This window comes from Vicugna pacos, unplaced genomic scaffold (assembly GCF_048564905.1).
Source record: "Vicugna pacos unplaced genomic scaffold, VicPac4 scaffold_19, whole genome shotgun sequence".
NCBI classification, from domain to species: Eukaryota; Metazoa; Chordata; class Mammalia; order Artiodactyla; family Camelidae; genus Vicugna; species Vicugna pacos.
Window position 1 is genome coordinate 25,998,402 of NW_027328740.1, and position 15,119 is coordinate 26,013,520.

At 45.7% G+C, this 15,119-nt stretch overlaps 2 long non-coding RNA genes across 2 annotated transcripts; both read left to right on the plus strand.

Moving 5' to 3' along the window:
- Positions 1 to 4,481: 4,481 nt before the first annotated feature.
- Positions 4,482 to 9,541, plus strand: LOC140693274 (uncharacterized). Its single transcript, XR_012068997.1, has 3 exons — positions 4,482 to 4,708; positions 7,901 to 7,973; positions 9,348 to 9,541. It is a non-coding gene; the product is annotated as an uncharacterized lncRNA (long non-coding RNA).
- A 225-nt stretch (positions 9,542 to 9,766) lies between these two features.
- Positions 9,767 to 14,826, plus strand: LOC140693275 (uncharacterized). The gene is made up of 3 exons (XR_012068998.1): positions 9,767 to 9,993; positions 13,186 to 13,258; positions 14,633 to 14,826. It is a non-coding gene; the product is annotated as an uncharacterized lncRNA (long non-coding RNA).
- Positions 14,827 to 15,119: the final 293 nt, after the last annotated feature.

Genomic DNA, 15,119 nt, shown 5'->3' on the forward strand with positions numbered 1-15,119 from the left:
AGTACATTCAAGCCGCGATACTGGGTCGATGCATACTGAATGATCCTTGACATCACCTTGAGTAATTTCTTTTGAATATTCATGTTACCCTACCCTTTTTGTGTTGTTTGTTTGTTTGATTCTTTCTTGGTCTGCTTCTCGTTTGTTTTGCAAACACGTCAGGCCATGCATCTCTCCGTTTGCTTCCAACAGAGAGTCATATAAGCTGACTCCCTTAAGATAGTGCTTCCAATCCCCTATGATTTCCTGCTTCCCTCTCCCATCTTTAGGGTTTTGATGTCCTCCTTGCTTTCTTCTTGTTTCTTCTTTTCCACTCATGCTCTTCTTGCATTTCCAATAAGGGTTTTCTTCTTTCCATTTCATCTTGCTGCTTATCCCTTCAGGGGAGAATTCTCAACCTTTCTTTTAGGATAAGTTTCGAGCTGCTGAATTCTTTTAAGATTTGCAGGTCTGTGGCATTCTCTAGCTCTGCTGTTATTAGAAATGGTGGTCATGTGGCATAGGCTACCCTAGATGGCAGCATTTTGCCATTCAAGCTATGGTCTATGTCCTGGCACTCCCCCCTGTCCTGCAATATTGCTGCTGAGATAGCAGCTGAAACCCCTCTGGAGGTTCTCTTGTGACTATGTTGCTTTCCTCCAGGCGCATTTTAAATCACTGGGATGCTCATGAACTTTGTTGATTTGGATCATACAGCTGCTGCTAAGTCTATTGGGATTCCACCTCTTTTGGACGCTGTGTACTTCCTGAATTCGCCTAGATGATTCTATCTTGGCTTTCAGCAAGTTTCAGTCTGATTTTTCTACACATAACTTTTCAAACATTGTTTGTTTCTTTATCTCTTGCTTTTCCATCTGGGACTCTTGCGAATTTTAGTCTTTCATGCCTTGTCTTAAACCAGGATTCAACAGCAATGTTTTCAATGGTTTGCACTTGCTTTCCTATGTGTGCTTCTGACCGAGGGATTTCTGTTCCCCTGTCTTCAAAAACTTTCACGCGTCCCTCTGCAATATCTAGTCTGCTTAGGACGGAATGTTAGCCCTGATATTTTCTCATCCACTGAGTTTTCTGATATTATTTAGCTCGTCTTTAGGCTTTCTCTTCCCCTTTTCTGGTATTCTGCCTTTTGTGATTCTGAGACACTGTTGTTCTTCAGTGTTTCCCTCACCTCCATTTTCAATACTTGCTCTGGAGAGCGTTTTGCAGTCTAGTTGTCTGAAAGCTTATCTTTAGGGCCTTCAATCTCTTTGGAACTGAAAATGGTACTTCCTTTTCCTTTTACTGTATTTCTTCATCTCTACTGGTCAGGTAATTTCAGGTATCTAATGTAGACTTCTAGGGCTTGGTTAAGTGAAAAGTTTAGACTCTTGGCTCTACACAATTGCATGGGATTTCTGTGAGGACAAATTTTCCTAGACATTGATGCCATGTCCTGTTCCTGTGTGTGTTGTCTGGTCTATCTCCAATTGCTGGTGTTGCCTTTGTTGTGATGAATGCCCCATACTATTTCGATTAGGATAACCTCATTTTGATTACGCTTATCTCACAAATCTGAAAGAGCACAGGACACTTCCTCTGGTGGAAATGGAGCTTCTAAAGGTTCTCAGCTCTGCATTCTACTCTATGTTATTTTGGAGTGTTTCTAGAAGAGCAGAGTGTGAGTGCGCTTGTGCTTTGTAGTGCCACGGGAATGTCCCACTGAAACCAGTTCTTCCAAGAGCTTCTCTGTCTACAGAAACACCAGTGGAAGCATATCTATGGATGTCACACATCAGGGCCTGCTGGAATGATCCCGCAGCCCGAACTTGCTGTCCTCGCTGCCGAACCGTGCCGGTGCCATCCAAAATGTAGCATCCGCTTTTGAGCGATAAACTGAAGGAAATCCTTCCTCTTCTCACGCTGTGGTCTTGGACCACACTTCCTTGTCCTCTCATCCTTGTGGCACGGGTGCACGAAGGCAACCACAGAGCTGTTGCACATCCTGTGCCTCAAACCAAACCATAATCACAGCCCAGGTTATGAATGTAGCAGATCCTAAGGCTTTTCATTCTGAATTCAAACCCAAGGCCCCCTGGATCCCTCAGACCCGATGCACAATATCTCTGATTCAGCCCCACACATGCTCTATTGGCAAAAAGACCAAATTGGTCTCTGGTCCTGCAGATGCACTGGGTGTGGCCATGGGACATATCGATAATTTCAACTGCGTGCGCCAGGGTGGTTGCTTGCTCATTGGGGTCACAGGTCGGTTTGCTCTCTTGATAGGACCCACCACATCCCACAACGCACTCCAGATCCCTGAGACTCAGCGTGTGCCATCATCCGTAGCCCTATCCCTCCCTGAACCCTGCCTCTGCTACCTCAAATTTGGCAGCTCGGAGCTTGGTCTCAGAATCAACTGTGGGGATATTTTGCACTGGATTCTTTGCGTTCTGTCAGCCAAGCATCTGCTGTGCACTCTTCTAACACTCAGCGCATCACCTTCAGTCCCATGTCTCCTGTCCGCTTGAGAGTGTGCGTCCAAGTTAAAGAGAGTTTCACCTTTACTGCTCCATCAACAGGGCTCAGACCATGCACTGGTATCCATTCCCTGCTTTTCCTTCTCCTGCTTCCAGGTGTTCTGAGGCCTCATCCTGTCTTTGGAAGTAACAGGCCTCTCTTCGGCAAGTGTCCTGTGCCAAGGGCTGGGTGAGTGGATGTTTCCATTGCTGTGTTCATGGGAGCGAGTGAGCGCAGGTTGCACTGCTTCTCTGTCAACTGGGCATCGATGAATCAACACTTTCCAGATACATTTCACAGAAATGTGATTTTTTTTTTATCTCTTTGTTTCTATACAGCCGTGGTGGGAGGGATTGTCCGAAGACTCCAGTTTTGACATTGTGTTGATATCTCATTTGCAGTCTCTAAAAATTTAATAGAATATATATAAATGTTTTGGGAGTTATACGAAAATGAAGTTAGTTTCTGAAACATACTAATTCGACCTAGAAGCCCGACTTGTCAATTTCGGTAACATTTTGTCAGCTCTAAGGAAAACATAGACAGATAGAATGCAAACTAGCAGTCCGAACTTTTAAAGGGGTCATGTCAACTCTTTACTGTTGAAGCCTCCGAAACCAACAGGAACCATGAAATAACTAATGGAAACATGAAATAACCCCCAAGCTTGGATTCACTTGTGCATGTGGTGCCCTTTACTCCCGATGACACCTACTGGTCAATGTTGGCATTTCAAGGTGTAACATCCCTCTCAAGGAAAATACAAGAGGAAACGAACTAAATATATACATTTAGCTTTGAATCCAAAGAACCTAGAGGCATTATAGCTATGAGAAGCCTGCTGCAGCTATGCTAGGCTACTGAGAACCAGGTGTTCTTCTATCAGTGATGAGAACGCTTAATCATCCGATCATGTTGGGTAAAGCACTTGAATGCAACCAAGTCTGCACCCCCATGATCGATTGCCCCCGGGGGCTTGACTCAATTGAAAGACGGTCCACATAAGCTGTGTCTTTCATGTCATTGGCGACTTTTACAGTTCCGTTCACTATCTGACTTCTAATATGTACCTAGACTGTCTTGAAAAACGGAGGCCTAATACAGATTCAAGTTCAGTCAAAGATTCCCCTCACTTACCACACTCCCTTCACCCCAGAGAAGACATGAACCCAGCATTTGCTGAATCTAGCGGAAGGCCATCGTTTCTTTGTGGGAGCTAAGTATTCAATTCCTATCTATTTCATACGGGAGTATTTGACCTTTATGGGGTTCCCTGTTGTTCACAGAGGATGAAGCTAGAGGAACTCTGATTCTAGGAGGGGCTTGCTCTTCTCTTACTGGCTTCATTGCAGCTCAGGTACTGATCCCTCAAAATGGATGCCTGAGTGGAGGGGAGGGAAGAGCAAGTGCTTGATAGCTAGGCCCAAAGCTGGGAAAAGGCTTACCTGGGCTTGGTGCACTTTGATCTGAATGGCTTGGAATTGCCCCTTGGGTCGTGTGGATTATCTGACCTCTTTCAAGAACATGAGCGTTTTTATCATCTCTGCCATCTCTTCTCTTTAGACGTCAGAGATCTTGGACCCGTTCTTGGAGCAGAGAATTGAGGAACTTCCTCCAGTCCACGGTGGCCCTCCGTATGTTTCTGCTAGTATCAGCGAGGTTCAATATGTCTCATGAATGCCTTTCGAGCCTGCTATCCTCTACAGCTGTCTCCAGGCTAGTATTCTCTATTGTAGCAGAACATCTCTCATCAATGTGTTCGCATCTCTCCTCAATCCGTGCAGCCATATTTTCGGCCAGCTTCTCTTCGTGTCTCCCATAAAGTCGACTTCAACAGGACTGGGCAAGTCTGAAAGGACCTCGGAGCCTCTCCAGTAAGCTGAAGACAGGCAGATCTTCCACTGTCTGCCCTTTCAGGTTCTGGAAACTGAGCCGTGAACTCAGGTCTTTGGGCAGCAGCAGTATCTCGAACTGACACAGCTTCCCGGACCAAAGACCTAAGCCAAGCTCCACAGAGGGCGGCAGCCCCTCCATCGCACTGATCCACCCACAGAACTCTGCCCGGTTACCTAGGATCCACCAGCCACAACAAGCCTCGCGGTACACACCAACATTCCACCTGGAATCCAACCGCTAACTGCCATCCCCAATGGCTGCTGCATCTTGTCAGTGTTGGGGGAGGGGCTGCATCCGGCGAGAGGTTCCTAAGGTAAATGTGATTCTACCCACTAGCGTCCCATGGGCCTTTGTTCTTCCCTCTTTCCTTTTGTTCAGATCTGTATGCACTGTAGCAACGGAGGGAAGAAGTGTGTCCATTTTCAGTTGAATGTTTCACACGTCTTTAAACTTTCTAACAGTTCACAGTACACAGAGACCCACTAAGGGAAACTATTCTTCCTGTAATATGGGCACACCCGCAATACATAGCCGTCGGTTGATTTCTGCTGAAACACCCGCATTCACGGGACATCTATCCATTTGTTTCAAGGGGGCTGAAATTCCTAGGAATGATACAATCCCCAATGTGCACTTTACTGCCTGTCTCTTTTGATGTTAGTACACTTTTGCGGAGCTACTTTTCCTTGTTATAGGCTTGTGCCATTTCTTCTCGACGTAGTGTAGAATATGGCATTCATTCATCCTGTTGGAAGACTTGCAAGTCTATATCACGGACTAGGAATCCATTGGATTCCTAATCGGCATTTTGGTTAGGTCACGATATGCTCATATGAAACAATATTTACGAATATAAATGCACGCCTCTGATTTCCGAATACAGGTGTGCTGAGTACATTCAAGCCGCGATACTGGGTCGATGCGTACTGAATGATCCTTGACATCACCTTGAGTAATTTCTTTTGAATATTCATGTTACCCTACCCTTTTTGTGTGGTTTGTTTGTTTGATTCTTTCTTGGTCTGCTTCTCGTTTGTTTTGCAAACACGTCAGGCCATGCATCTCTCCGTTTGCTTCCAACAGAGAGTCATATAAGCTGACTCCCTTAAGATAGTGCTTCCAATCCCCTATGATTTCCTGCTTCCCTCTCCCATCTTTAGGGTTTTGATGTCCTCCTTGCTTTCTTCTTGTTTCTTCTTTTCCACTCATGCTCTTCTTGCATTTCCAATAAGGGTTTTCTTCTTTCCATTTCATCTTGCTGCTTATCCCTTCAGGGGAGAATTCTCAACCTATCTGTTAGGATAAGTTTCGAACTGCTGAATTCTTTTAAGATTTGCAGGTCTGTGGCATTCTCTTGCTCTGCTGTTATTAGTAATGGTGGTCATGTGGCATAGGCTACCCTAGATGGCAGCATTTTGCCATTCAAGCTATGGTCTATGTCCTGGCACTCCTCCCTGTCCTGCAATATTGCTGCTGAGATAGCAGCTGAAACCCCTCTGGAGGTTCTCTTGTGACTATGTTGCTTTCCTCCAGGCGCATTTTAAATCACTGGGATGCTCATGAACTTTGTTGATTTGGATCATACAGCTGCTGCTAAGTCTATTGGGATTCCACCTCTTTTGGACGCTGTGTACTTCCTGAATTCGCCTAGATGATTCTATCTTGGCTTTCAGCAAGTTTCAGTCTGATTTTTCTACACATAACTTTTCAAACATTGTTTGTTTCTTTATCTCTTGCTTTTCCATCTGGGACTCTTTCGAATTTTAGTCTTTCATGCCTCTCATAAACCAGGATTCAACAGTGATGTTTTCATTGGTTTGCACTTGCTTTCCTATGTGTGCTTCTGACCGAGGGATGTCTGTTCCCCTGTCTTCAAAGTCATTCACGCATCCCTCTGCAATATCTAGTCTGCTTAGGACGGAATGTTAGCCCTGATATTTTCTCATCCACTGAGTTTTCTGATATTATTTGGCTCGTCTTTAGGCTTTCTCTTCCCCTTTTCTGGTATTCTGCCTTTTGTGATTCTGAGACACTGTTGTTCTTCAGTGTTTCCCTCACCTCCATTTTCAATACTTGCTCTGGAGAGCGTTTTGCAGTCTAGTTGTCTGAAAGCTTATCTTTAGGGCCTTCAATCTCTTTGGAACTGAAAATGGTACTTCCTTTTCCTTTTACTGTATTTCTTCATCTCTACTGGTCAGGTAATTTCAGGTATCTAATGTAGACTTCTAGGGCTTGGTTAAGTGAAAAGTTTAGACTCTTGGCTCTACACAATTGCATGGGATTTCTGTGAGGACAAATTTTCCTAGACATTGATGCCATGTCCTGTTCCTGTGTGTGTTGTCTGGTCTATCTCCAATTGCTGGTGTTGCCTTTGTTGTGATGAATGCCCCATACTATTTCGATTAGGATAACCTCATTTTGATTACGCTTATCTCACAAATCTGAAAGAGCACAGGACACTTCCTCTGGTGGAAATGGAGCTTCTAAAGGTTCTCAGCTCTGCATTCTACTCTATGTTATTTTGGAGTGTTTCTAGAAGAGCAGAGTGTGAGTGCGCTTGTGCTTTGTAGTGCCACGGGAATGTCCCACTGAAACCAGTTCTTCCAAGAGCTTCTCTGTCTACAGAAACACCAGTGGAAGCATATCTATGGATGTCACACATCAGGGCCTGCTGGAATGATCCCGCAGCCCGAACTTGCTGTCCTCGCTGCCGAACCGTGCCGGTGCCATCCAAAATGTAGCATCCGCTTTTGAGCGATAAACTGAAGGAAATCCTTCCTCTTCTCACGCTGTGGTCTTGGACCACACTTCCTTGTCCTCTCATCCTTGTGGCACGGGTGCACGAAGGCAACCACAGAGCTGTTGCACATCCTGTGCCTCAAACCAAACCATAATCACAGCCCAGGTTATGAATGTAGCAGATCCTAAGGCTTTTCATTCTGAATTCAAACCCAAGGCCCCCTGGATCCCTCAGACCCGATGCACAATATCTCTGATTCAGCCCCACACATGCTCTATTGGCAAAAAGACCAAATTGGTCTCTGGTCCTGCAGATGCACTGGGTGTGGCCATGGGACATATCGATAATTTCAACTGCGTGCGCCAGGGTGGTTGCTTGCTCATTGGGGTCACAGGTCGGTTTGCTCTCTTGATAGGACCCACCACATCCCACAACGCACTCCAGATCCCTGAGACTCAGCGTGTGCCATCATCCGTAGCCCTATCCCTCCCTGAACCCTGCCTCTGCTACCTCAAATTTGGCAGCTCGGAGCTTGGTCTCAGAATCAACTGTGGGGATATTTTGCACTGGATTCTTTGCGTTCTGTCAGCCAAGCATCTGCTGTGCACTCTTCTAACACTCAGCGCATCACCTTCAATCCCATGTCTCCTGTCCGCTTGAGAGTGTGCGTCCAAGTTAAAGAGAGTTTCACCTTTACTGCTCCATCAACAGGGCTCAGACCATGCACTGGTATCCATTCCCTGCTTTTCCTTCTCCTGCTTCCAGGTGTTCTGAGGCCTCATCCTGTCTTTGGAAGTAACAGGCCTCTCTTCGGCAAGTGTCCTGTGCCAAGGGCTGGGTGAGTGGATGTTTCCATTGCTGTGTTCATGGGAGCGAGTGAGCGCAGGTTGCACTGCTTCTCTGTCAACTGGGCATCGATGAATCAACACTTTCCAGATACATTTCACAGAAATGTGATTTTTTTTTTATCTCTTTGTTTCTATACAGCCGTGGTGGGAGGGATTGTCCGAAGACTCCAGTTTTGACATTGTGTTGATATCTCATTTGCAGTCTCTAAAAATTTAATAGAATATATATAAATGTTTTGGGAGTTATACGAAAATGAAGTTAGTTTCTGAAACATACTAATTCGACCTAGAAGCCCGACTTGTCAATTTCGGTAACATTTTGTCAGCTCTAAGGAAAACATAGACAGATAGAATGCAAACTAGCAGTCCGAACTTTTAAAGGGGTCATGTCAACTCTTTACTGTTGAAGCCTCCGAAACCAACAGGAACCATGAAATAACTAATGGAAACATGAAATAACCCCCAAGCTTGGATTCACTTGTGCATGTGGTGCCCTTTACTCCCGATGACACCTACTGGTCAATGTTGGCATTTCAAGGTGTAACATCCCTCTCAAGGAAAATACAAGAGGAAACGAACTAAATATATACATTTAGCTTTGAATCCAAAGAACCTAGAGGCATTATAGCTATGAGAAGCCTGCTGCAGCTATGCTAGGCTACTGAGAACCAGGTGTTCTTCTATCAGTGATGAGAACGCTTAATCATCCGATCATGTTGGGTAAAGCACTTGAATGCAACCAAGTCTGCACCCCCATGATCGATTGCCCCCGGGGGCTTGACTCAATTGAAAGACGGTCCACATAAGCTGTGTCTTTCATGTCATTGGCGACTTTTACAGTTCCGTTCACTATCTGACTTCTAATATGTACCTAGACTGTCTTGAAAAACGGAGGCCTAATACAGATTCAAGTTCAGTCAAAGATTCCCCTCACTTACCACACTCCCTTCACCCCAGAGAAGACATGAACCCAGCATTTGCTGAATCTAGCGGAAGGCCATCGTTTCTTTGTGGGAGCTAAGTATTCAATTCCTATCTATTTCATACGGGAGTATTTGACCTTTATGGGGTTCCCTGTTGTTCACAGAGGATGAAGCTAGAGGAACTCTGATTCTAGGAGGGGCTTGCTCTTCTCTTACTGGCTTCATTGCAGCTCAGGTACTGATCCCTCAAAATGGATGCCTGAGTGGAGGGGAGGGAAGAGCAAGTGCTTGATAGCTAGGCCCAAACCTGGGAAAAGGCTTACCTGGGCTTGGTGCACTTTGATCTGAATGGCTTGGAATTGCCCCTTGGGTCGTGTGGATTATCTGACCTCTTTCAAGAACATGAGCGTTTTTATCATCTCTGCCATCTCTTCTCTTTAGACGTCAGAGATCTTGGACCCGTTCTTGGAGCAGAGAATTGAGGAACTTCCTCCAGTCCACGGTGGCCCTCCGTATGTTTCTGCTAGTATCAGCGAGGTTCAATATGTCTCATGAATGCCTTTCGAGCCTGCTATCCTCTACAGCTGTCTCCAGGCCAGTATTCTCTATTGTAGCAGAACATCTCTCATCAATGTGTTCGCATCTCTCCTCAATCCGTGCAGCCATATTTTCGGCCAGCTTCTCTTCGTGTCTCCCATAAAGTCGACTTCAACAGGACTGGGCAAGTCTGAAAGGACCTCGGAGCCTCTCCAGTAAGCTGAAGACAGGCAGATCTTCCACTGTCTGCCCTTTCAGGTTCTGGAAACTGAGCCGTGAACTCAGGTCTTTGGGCAGCAGCAGTATCTCGAACTGACACAGCTTCCCGGACCAAAGACCTAAGCCAAGCTCCACAGAGGGCGGCAGCCCCTCCATCGCACTGATCCACCCACAGAACTCTGCCCGGTTACCTAGGATCCACCAGCCACAACAAGCCTCGCGGTACACACCAACATTCCACCTGGAATCCAACCGCTAACTGCCATCCCCAATGGCTGCTGCATCTTGTCAGTGTTGGGGGAGGGGCTGCATCCGGCGAGAGGTTCCTAAGGTAAATGTGATTCTACCCACTAGCGTCCCATGGGCCTTTGTTCTTCCCTCTTTCCTTTTGTTCAGATCTGTATGCACTGTAGCAACGGAGGGAAGAAGTGTGTCCATTTTCAGTTGAATGTTTCACACGTCTTTAAACTTTCTAACAGTTCACAGTACACAGAGACCCACTAAGGGAAACTATTGTTCCTGTAATATGGGCACACCCGCAATACATAGCCGTCGGTTGATTTCTGCTGAAACACCCGCATTCACGGGACATCTATCCATTTGTTTCAAGGGGGCTGAAATTCCTAGGAATGATACAATCCCCAATGTGCACTTTACTGCCTGTCTCTTTTGATCTTAGTACACTTTTGCGGAGCTACTTTTCCTTGTTATAGGCTTGTGCCATTTCTTCTCGACGTAGTGTAGAATATGGCATTCATTCATCCTGTTGGAAGACTTGCAAGTCTATATCACGGACTAGGAATCCATTGGATTCCTAATCGGCATTTTGGTTAGGTCACGATATGCTCATATGAAACAATATTTACGAATATAAATGCACGCCTCTGATTTCCGAATACAGGTGTGCTGAGTACATTCAAGCCGCGATACTGGGTCGATGCGTACTGAATGATCCTTGACATCACCTTGAGTAATTTCTTTTGAATATTCATGTTACCCTACCCTTTTTGTGTGGTTTGTTTGTTTGATTCTTTCTTGGTCTGCTTCTCGTTTGTTTTGCAAACACGTCAGACCATGCATCTCTCCGTTTGCTTCCAACAGAGAGTCATATAAGCTGACTCCCTTAAGATAGTGCTTCCAATCCCCTATGATTTCCTGCTTCCCTCTCCCATCTTTAGGGTTTTGATGTCCTCCTTGCTTTCTTCTTGTTTCTTCTTTTCCACTCATGCTCTTCTTGCATTTCCAATAAGGGTTTTCTTCTTTCCATTTCATCTTGCTGCTTATCCCTTCAGGGGAGAATTCTCAACCTATCTGTTAGGATAAGTTTCGAACTGCTGAATTCTTTTAAGATTTGCAGGTCTGTGGCATTCTCTTGCTCTGCTGTTATTAGTAATGGTGGTCATGTGGCATAGGCTACCCTAGATGGCAGCATTTTGCCATTCAAGCTATGGTCTATGTCCTGGCACTCCTCCCTGTCCTGCAATATTGCTGCTGAGATAGCAGCTGAAACCCCTCTGGAGGTTCTCTTGTGACTATGTTGCTTTCCTCCAGGCGCATTTTAAATCACTGGGATGCTCATGAACTTTGTTGATTTGGATCATACAGCTGCTGCTAAGTCTATTGGGATTCCACCTCTTTTGGACGCTGTGTACTTCCTGAATTCGCCTAGATGATTCTATCTTGGCTTTCAGCAAGTTTCAGTCTGATTTTTCTACACATAACTTTTCAAACATTGTTTGTTTCTTTATCTCTTGCTTTTCCATCTGGGACTCTTTCGAATTTTAGTCTTTCATGCCTCTCATAAACCAGGATTCAACAGTGATGTTTTCATTGGTTTGCACTTGCTTTCCTATGTGTGCTTCTGACCGAGGGATGTCTGTTCCCCTGTCTTCAAAGTCATTCACGCATCCCTCTGCAATATCTAGTCTGCTTAGGACGGAATGTTAGCCCTGATATTTTCTCATCCACTGAGTTTTCTGATATTATTTGGCTCGTCTTTAGGCTTTCTCTTCCCCTTTTCTGGTATTCTGCCTTTTGTGATTCTGAGACACTGTTGTTCTTCAGTGTTTCCCTCACCTCCATTTTCAATACTTGCTCTGGAGAGCGTTTTGCAGTCTAGTTGTCTGAAAGCTTATCTTTAGGGCCTTCAATCTCTTTGGAACTGAAAATGGTACTTCCTTTTCCTTTTACTGTATTTCTTCATCTCTACTGGTCAGGTAATTTCAGGTATCTAATGTAGACTTCTAGGGCTTGGTTAAGTGAAAAGTTTAGACTCTTGGCTCTACACAATTGCATGGGATTTCTGTGAGGACAAATTTTCCTAGACATTGATGCCATGTCCTGTTCCTGTGTGTGTTGTCTGGTCTATCTCCAATTGCTGGTGTTGCCTTTGTTGTGATGAATGCCCCATACTATTTCGATTAGGATAACCTCATTTTGATTACGCTTATCTCACAAATCTGAAAGAGCACAGGACACTTCCTCTGGTGGAAATGGAGCTTCTAAAGGTTCTCAGCTCTGCATTCTACTCTATGTTATTTTGGAGTGTTTCTAGAAGAGCAGAGTGTGAGTGCGCTTGTGCTTTGTAGTGCCACGGGAATGTCCCACTGAAACCAGTTCTTCCAAGAGCTTCTCTGTCTACAGAAACACCAGTGGAAGCATATCTATGGATGTCACACATCAGGGCCTGCTGGAATGATCCCGCAGCCCGAACTTGGTGTCCTCGCTGCCGAACCGTGCCGGTGCCATCCAAAATGTAGCATCCGCTTTTGAGCGATAAACTGAAGGAAATCCTTCCTCTTCTCACGCTGTGGTCTTGGACCACACTTCCTTGTCCTCTCATCCTTGTGGCACGGGTGCACGAAGGCAACCACAGAGCTGTTGCACATCCTGTGCCTCAAACCAAACCATAATCACAGCCCAGGTTATGAATGTAGCAGATCCTAAGGCTTTTCATTCTGAATTCAAACCCAAGGCCCCCTGGATCCCTCAGACCCGATGCACAATATCTCTGATTCAGCCCCACACATGCTCTATTGGCAAAAAGACCAAATTGGTCTCTGGTCCTGCAGATGCACTGGGTGTGGCCATGGGACATATCGATAATTTCAACTGCGTGCGCCAGGGTGGTTGCTTGCTCATTGGGGTCACAGGTCGGTTTGCTCTCTTGATAGGACCCACCACATCCCACAACGCACTCCAGATCCCTGAGACTCAGCGTGTGCCATCATCCGTAGCCCTATCCCTCCCTGAACCCTGCCTCTGCTACCTCAAATTTGGCAGCTCGGAGCTTGGTCTCAGAATCAACTGTGGGGATATTTTGCACTGGATTCTTTGCGTTCTGTCAGCCAAGCATCTGCTGTGCACTCTTCTAACACTCAGCGCATCACCTTCAATCCCATGTCTCCTGTCCGCTTGAGAGTGTGCGTCCAAGTTAAAGAGAGTTTCACCTTTACTGCTCCATCAACAGGGCTCAGACCATGCACTGGTATCCATTCCCTGCTTTTCCTTCTCCTGCTTCCAGGTGTTCTGAGGCCTCATCCTGTCTTTGGAAGTAACAGGCCTCTCTTCGGCAAGTGTCCTGTGCCAAGGGCTGGGTGAGTGGATGTTTCCATTGCTGTGTTCATGGGAGCGAGTGAGCGCAGGTTGCACTGCTTCTCTGTCAACTGGGCATCGATGAATCAACACTTTCCAGATACATTTCACAGAAATGTGATTTTTTTTTTATCTCTTTGTTTCTATACAGCCGTGGTGGGAGGGATTGTCCGAAGACTCCAGTTTTGACATTGTGTTGATATCTCATTTGCAGTCTCTAAAAATTTAATAGAATATATATAAATGTTTTGGGAGTTATACGAAAATGAAGTTAGTTTCTGAAACATACTAATTCGACCTAGAAGCCCGACTTGTCAATTTCGGTAACATTTTGTCAGCTCTAAGGAAAACATAGACAGATAGAATGCAAACTAGCAGTCCGAACTTTTAAAGGGGTCATGTCAACTCTTTACTGTTGAAGCCTCCGAAACCAACAGGAACCATGAAATAACTAATGGAAACATGAAATAACCCCCAAGCTTGGATTCACTTGTGCATGTGGTGCCCTTTACTCCCGATGACACCTACTGGTCAATGTTGGCATTTCAAGGTGTAACATCCCTCTCAAGGAAAATACAAGAGGAAACGAACTAAATATATACATTTAGCTTTGAATCCAAAGAACCTAGAGGCATTATAGCTATGAGAAGCCTGCTGCAGCTATGCTAGGCTACTGAGAACCAGGTGTTCTTCTATCAGTGATGAGAACGCTTAATCATCCGATCATGTTGGGTAAAGCACTTGAATGCAACCAAGTCTGCACCCCCATGATCGATTGCCCCCGGGGGCTTGACTCAATTGAAAGACGGTCCACATAAGCTGTGTCTTTCATGTCATTGGTGACTTTTACAGTTCCGTTCACTATCTGACTTCTAATATGTACCTAGACTGTCTTGAAAAACGGAGGCCTAATACAGATTCAAGTTCAGTCAAAGATTCCCCTCACTTACCACACTCCCTTCACCCCAGAGAAGAGATGAACCCAGCATTTGCTGAATCTAGCGGAAGGCCATCGTTTCTTTGTGGGAGCTAAGTATTCAATTCCTATCTATTTCATACGGGAGTATTTGACCTTTATGGGGTTCCCTGTTGTTCACAGAGGATGAAGCTAGAGGAACTCTGATTCTAGGAGGGGCTTGCTCTTCTCTTACTGGCTTCATTGCAGCTCAGGTACTGATCCCTCAAAATGGATGCCTGAGTGGAGGGGAGGGAAGAGCAAGTGCTTGATAGCTAGGCCCAAACCTGGGAAAAGGCTTACCTGGGCTTGGTGCACTTTGATCTGAATGGCTTGGAATTGCCCCTTGGGTCGTGTGGATTATCTGACCTCTTTCAAGAACATGAGCGTTTTTATCATCTCTGCCATCTCTTCTCTTTAGACGTCAGAGATCTTGGACCCGTTCTTGGAGCAGAGAATTGAGGAACTTCCTCCAGTCCACGGTGGCCCTCCGTATGTTTCTGCTAGTATCAGCGAGGTTCAATATGTCTCATGAATGCCTTTCGAGCCTGCTATCCTCTACAGCTGTCTCCAGGCCAGTATTCTCTATTGTAGCAGAACATCTCTCATCAATGTGTTCGCATCTCTCCTCAATCCGTGCAGCCATATTTTCGGCCAGCTTCTCTTCGTGTCTCCCATAAAGTCGACTTCAACAGGACTGGGCAAGTCTGAAAGGACCTCGGAGCCTCTCCAGTAAGCTGAAGACAGGCAGATCTTCCACTGTCTGCCCTTTCAGGTTCTGGAAACTGAGCCGTGAACTCAGGTCTTTGGGCAGCAGCAGTATCTCGAACTGACACAGCTTCCCGGACCAAAGACCTAAGCCAAGCTCCACAGAGGGCGGCAGCCCCTCCATCGCACTGATCCACCCA